This window comes from Neophocaena asiaeorientalis, unplaced genomic scaffold, assembly GCF_003031525.2.
Source record: "Neophocaena asiaeorientalis asiaeorientalis breed wild unplaced genomic scaffold, Neophocaena_asiaeorientalis_V1.1 scaffold492, whole genome shotgun sequence".
Lineage (NCBI taxonomy): Eukaryota > Metazoa > Chordata > Mammalia > Artiodactyla > Phocoenidae > Neophocaena > Neophocaena asiaeorientalis.
Genome location: NW_020171985.1, coordinates 462,503 through 468,777, shown reverse-complemented (window position 1 = coordinate 468,777; position 6,275 = coordinate 462,503). Strand labels below are relative to the sequence as shown.

The following is a 6,275-nucleotide window of genomic DNA, read 5'->3' as shown; positions in this document are numbered from 1 at the left end:
GGGAAGCCCTTACATTCTTTTCTTCATACTAAGTCTTAGAAATCAGGGGTGTCTTTTATACTTATGGCACATGTCAATTCACACTAGCCACATATCAAGTGTTCAATAGTCACATGTGGCTGGTGACTACCATATTGGACAGTGAAGCTCTAGAGAAAGCAGCTCTCTGGAACTGATGTTAAAATGAGGAATGGAAATGGGGAGCTGCTACCTTGAGAAAGGTAGTGCTTCTGTAGGGGTGTGGTGGATCTCTTAAGTATAAGCCTGAGACAATTTCTTTAATCTTTGAGTTCCTTTGTTGTCCCTTTCTTGGAACTGATGTTCATTGAGGTAAGTGTCTCCCAAAGGACAGTCTAGGTTCCCTGCTGCTGGCTGTTCCCAAATTCATACTTAAATGAACCTGACTGATGCCACCTTGATTCTGGCAGCTATAGCTAAAACTCACCAATAACTCAGACATGTTCAAAGGCAAGCTTGAGTTAGGATAACATCTCCATTCTGGAAGTGTTTAAGAGAAAATAGTTTTGTTACCTTCACGTGCATCTGTCATCAGTAACACACCTATCCGAAGTGGAACAGAACAATTAGAAACTTCGCAGCCCTTATTCTAGGTAGATTTTTGACCTCTTGAGTCAATGTCCATGTGTTTGAATTTCTACAAATGCATCTGTGTTTTGACCTTATATTTCATGGTGCGGATCTAAATTCAGCCAATTTTTAAATAATATTTCATCCACATAAATCATTTGTCCTCACCATGGAAGGCATTATCTTGTTTGATGAAGTTGCTGGTTGTTCTCTCCTGCTGCAGGCTGCAGCCTTTTGCCACCGACTAACCCACTAACAAAGTGTTCCCATTGCATTGTTGAATGGACAATACGTGGATTCATCTGCAATTAGCACTGTTTGCATGCAAGCATTTCATGTTCCAGTGTGCTTACAATATTTTACTCTTGAGTAGGTTATACAGGCCCATTACAATTGGGGTCATGTTATTGCTTTCTCATAAGAGAGTACATGGGTGATTTCAGCCTAGCTTACTTATCCCAAATTCTGAGATATTGGCATCCAAAGAAATAATACACCTGAAATCTGCATATCGGTTTTCCAAGTGCTCTCACATCTATTGCCTCAGTTGAGGTAATGAGGCAGAAAAAATTTCCCCTTTCAGGTAACGAAGTGCCAGCCACATCAAATGACTTCCTAAAGGCAACATAGCTAGGCAGTGGCAGTTCTGGGACTAGAACCCAGCTCTTCTTCCTCCTGTAGCTGTATTCTTCACTAAACCATGCCACCGCTCTCTACGCGTGGCCCGGTGTTCTCCAGAAACCTTGAAACCCCAGTGGGATCCTGTCAAATGGAGAGCAGATCCTAAGTCTATGTCTCACTTCTTTACAAAAATGTCTTGAGAGACTTCACCAAGCCTCCATTTGCCCTCCTTCTTATGCACTTGACATGAGGGTGTATGTTCAATCGCTCCTACGTTCCCCAAAAGGAAGCTTTCTGTAACAGGGCTTAGGGTCACACAGCCTCCAGACCCTCTTTATTATCAGCCATTCCGTCTAAGAATCTATGTCCCTGCTCCCCAACTCCTACAGCCTCAGTCTCTCATTAAAGGCCCAGAGCAGTGCTTCCCAACTGGCAATATGCATATGAATCACCTGGGGATCTTATAAAAATGCAGGTCCCGAGGCAGCTGCTCTGGGATGGGGCCTGAGGTTCTACAGTTCTCACAAGCTCACAGGTCGTGTTGATGCTGCTGGTCTAGGGAGTAGTAAGATTCTAGAGAAAGTTGTCTCAGAGGATGTAACTTAAGGAATTGAAGGAAGGGGGGAGGGAGAAAGGGAAGGAGAGTGACAAAAAGACAGACACAGAGGAGGGGAGAGAGGGAGAGAGGGAGACCAAACTGGGATCAGCAATTTGGGCAGAATGCTACAGTCCTGAAGTGGAGGCCCAGAACATTAAACCTGGGGGAAGAGCATAAGAAATTAACTTGCCACAACTTCTGGTACTCTGGCTTTCCTTTCGTCATCTTGGCTGACCCATTTTGTGAAGCAAAATTCGGGCTAACTGAGGCAAAAATCACACTCAAATAGACATCGATGCCAACGTGGTTATAGCCCAGTTAGCTAGCACCTTGGCAGTCATCCCTAGGATGAAAACCTGGGGAAAGCCTCTGCAAACAAGCCATTGCAAAGTTCAATGTCATCTTAGTGATGGCCAGTGTTACATATGAAAACAGTTTTAGGATAAGAAGACCATTTTTTTCCCCCTGTGAAAGTAGAAACTGCTTATTTAAAAAAAAAAACTAAAAATGTTGATATATTTCAAAAGAACTGTCCGATTTATTTTTCAAGTTGATTTCAGGAAATACCTAAAATAGGTAGTTTGGAGCCACGTTGGATTCTTTCTTATGAAGAGAGAAATGTGGACAGAGTGGCGTGAGGGTGCTGAGTTTTCCCATAGTGGAGAAGAAAAAAAAATGGGCTCGTGAATTAATGACCAAGTTGATTCCCCCATATGGTGATCCTAGAAGGGTTGAGATAAGGATTTGTACTATGGGTATTGTTCTGGGCCTGAAAAATATAGGAATCCATGGTGTAGTACGATTGATCTGAGAGAATGTGGGATATACTCTGCTCTACATGGCTTCACTTCTCCTTTCTGAGCAGGGACACCTAAAGAGCAAATGTCTGTTTAATAAATGATGCCGAGAGATCATCAATGGTGCCCTTAGGAGGGATGGATATATGTGTAAATGTGTAGGTCATGGAGGGAAAGACAAGGAGGAAAAGCCTCAGAGGATGCCAGAAAAAACCTGACATGTGTCAGTCGAGGCACAAAGCAGGCTGAGCAGGAAATAGAAACCACCCTGCTGTCCTCAGCCAGTGTGGTGATGTAACGTTAGGGGAATGTTGGTCTTTGCTCACTCATCTTTTATTTCCCAAGAAGTTCTGGAATATCTCCTAGTGCCTTCTGACTGATTACCTAGTTATTAGGCTTCCAGTTCTCTGAGTTGGCCTAGATCTGTCAGGGTCTATTCAGGGGCGCAGAGATGGAGAAGCACCCTGAGATTTTACTTTTATTGCTATTATCAGAGCCAGCCTTAGCAGTTTATGGTACCAGTAATTCTTCAGGAAGAATGACTCAAGTGCAAATCAGCTGCAAAAATATGATCTAGGTGGAATCTAGTTAACAAAAAGACATCCTTGAAAGAGAAGGGGGTCATCTCTCACTTGCCATGGCTGAGAGTAGAGTCCGGGTTATTGGACTCATTGTGGGAACACACGCCTCAGATCCAGCACCCACTGGGGAGCAGACGGCCTCTTGATGACCTGCTGCCTGTTTGGGTTACTGACCACCCACTGGAAGTGGGGCCCCCAGGATGCCTGGGCAGGTGACCAACCGTCAAGCGTTCCAGATTCACTGCACCCTAGGGCTCGCTCTGCTCATTGTTTTAAGCAATTCTTTCCCATTTCCTCATTGCTGTTCAGAACTACTTCTGGCTTCTTTGTTTTCTTCAGTATTTTTGAAATCCTTCTTATTTTCAAGACCTCAAAATGCCTGAGGTTAAGGAAAAAGATTTCCATTTTTCCTCTAATACAGTTCTGTTTAGTCTTCCTAGAAAATATTAACTTTGTTCATGCTGCCCATTTCGAAAGAATCAATTTTCCTTCTGCAGCCATAGACATTCTTGCTGGGGAAGCGTTCCTGCTTTAAAGAGTTCATCTTATGTTAAGTGGAAAACATTCTAGATAACTGAAGGGGTGATGTTCTTTGTTCCCAGAGGACCTTTCCTTCAGTGGTAATATTTCATCTACCCCCATTTAAAAACAGGAAACAGAGGCATTGAGAGATTAGGTGGCTTTCCCAAAGTTATGCGGGTGGGAAGTGACATCCCATGGCCAATAGAGAGAGAAGGGGGTTGATCTTTCTGTCATAGACATAAGCTTTCCCCAAACTTCTGAGATAGATATGACTCTGGACCATAGTGATTCCAAGTAAGAGGTTAACCCACTTCTATGTTAGTCTTATTCTGCTTCTTTGGGGCTTTTGGCCTTCAGATGCATCTTTGACATTCTTCTTACAGATACTTTTATTCCAGGGCCAGTGGTAGATAATGATCATGTCATTCCTTTGGGATAAAATTCAGCATTAGCTCATGAGAAAAAGAAGGGTCCCATTAGTGTAGAGGGAAAGGATGGAGGGGATGGATGTGAGCTTGAAAAGGAGGCATGAAAGTGGTCTTAAGTTTTCAGAGTTGGGGGCAAATGAACTCCCTGCACTAGTTAATGCCTCCAAAAGGAGGGCAGCGTCAACATTTCAATCAGGCCCATAATATCAAGGCAAACACCCCCATGGAAGCCAATCCCCTTCGTGGGTATCACTGTTCTGGCCTCTTCCTGGAATGTGCTGTCTCTTTACAGTCCATGTGCTATTTTCTGACTTTAATAACTAAGGTTGTAGATATGAAGAGAAACAAGCTGTGACCTTTCTGGCAATGAGCAGTCAAATGGATTTCAATTGAGCGAGCCGTAGAACACTGCTTCCACTCTGTCCTAGGTAAACAGTCCTCTGTCACAGGTTCTGCAATCAGAATATATTCTACAGTGTCGTTGTCCTGAGTATCTATATTGAAATGCCACGAAGGCTTTCTAGTATACCTACACCCTAAGTGATGAACGCTTTTTGAGTTAGACATCATGCAATGCCCGTGTATTCCTTGGTACAATGCATAGCAAAAAAAAAATGAACCTAATTTAACCTATTGCAAAGCATTTGCTTCAAGTGAAAGAATTTAAACAGACCTGTTGGCTAAAGCCAATCAAGCAGGGTGCAGCCTCAGAGATGCCAGTGTGAGAAAACGGCCGTGGTTTTTGTCCAGGATAGACTGAGCCATAGTAAACTTCCATTCCCAACAGAAAGCCCATTCAAATTTAAATTTCCCCCTTGCCTTTGCAGATCCCTTCCCACTGGAGGCAAGTGACAAGAGGAATCACCGAAAACGTGGCTGCTTCAAGGATCCTGAGCCAGATTTCACTCTCCTTGGTGTCGGGCATGACACGAATATTGCTGATGGTGCAATGACCTTTCAATAGGAAAAACTGATTTTTTTTTTCCTTCAGTGCCTTATGGAATACTCTGAGACTCGCGACAATGCAAATCATCATTGAAATCTTTTTGCTTTGCTTGAAAAAATTAAAATAAAATCAACAAAAAAATGGACATGCAAGATTCCAGTATGCGAAAACTAATCTTATTTTAAAAAAAGTCAATTCAACAAAAGCCATTCTTTGATACCACTGCACAGTATACAAACACCATGTTCTTTAACACACACACAGACAAATTTAAAATTCCAATTCAGCAAATCGGCCCATCTTAGCTAAAATAATTATTCCTGATTCAAATAATTCCTCCTGATTTAAAGAAAAAAATCTGACTCCCTGTCTGGGAGGACAGACTGGCATTTCTTCTAGGATCTGCTGACCAGATGTTTTTGGTATTTCCTGTTGGTGGTGATGTTCTGTGCACCCTATTTCCTTTCAACTTTGCTGAAATGTGTATATCTTTAGAATGTAAATGCAACACTTAAGAAAACTGAAACACTTTGGAAAAGGGACTGAACAGTGACTTCTGTGTTTTGAAATGGTTTTGTGAAAATGCTTTGCTAACTTCCCACTCGGTGAAGGGATTCACATAGCTTTCGAAATTGACTTGTGTGTAGCAAGGGACGGGCACTATTAAGCATACCTCTCGGTGCTTTCCTAAAAACGGATCCCGGGGCTTTCTGAGAAGCCTGGAATTTCAGCTCACAGATCTGTTTTTCTTGCTTCAGTGTGCGTTTTAAGTCACGATAGCTGAGTATTTAGCATTGAGGTGAGGGAAATGCTGCCGACACTCCCAAATGTGTTTGGAATATCTTTCTCAGAAACAACACTGTGTTTAGCTCTGCTTTCTCTGCTAAGTATGCCTTTCAAGCGTACACCACGGGGACAGGACCGCACTGCAAGGCGGGCCAGTGGGTTCAGACCACAGTTCTCATCTGACTTTTACTCTTGCTAGGTCTGTCTTACCAGCTGTTGCCTGTGATTGCCCATGGCTCTCCGTCAGACTGCATGTGTCCTTTTCTAGTTTGCAAAGACTAAAATGCATTCCCAAACCTACTGCTAAACCGAGGGCCTCAGCCTCATTCCCAGGTCCATGCTTGGAGCAGTCTCTCTACTGACTCCGAAGATCGCTCCACTGCTCCACGGGCTATCAAGTAACTAACT

The 6,275-nt window shown here is 43.1% G+C and overlaps 1 protein-coding gene across 1 annotated transcript in view; it reads left to right on the top strand.

Annotated features, from left to right (window-relative positions):
- Positions 1 to 5,029, top strand: part of GRIA3 (glutamate ionotropic receptor AMPA type subunit 3) — a 278,754-nt gene extending 273,725 nt beyond the window's left edge. Inside the window, exon 16 of the mRNA XM_024747199.1 lies at positions 4,963 to 5,029. The gene's annotated coding sequence lies outside the window, so the exon portion shown is untranslated. The remainder of the gene's footprint in view (positions 1 to 4,962) is intronic.
- The last annotated feature ends 1,246 nt before the right edge of the window (positions 5,030 to 6,275 follow it).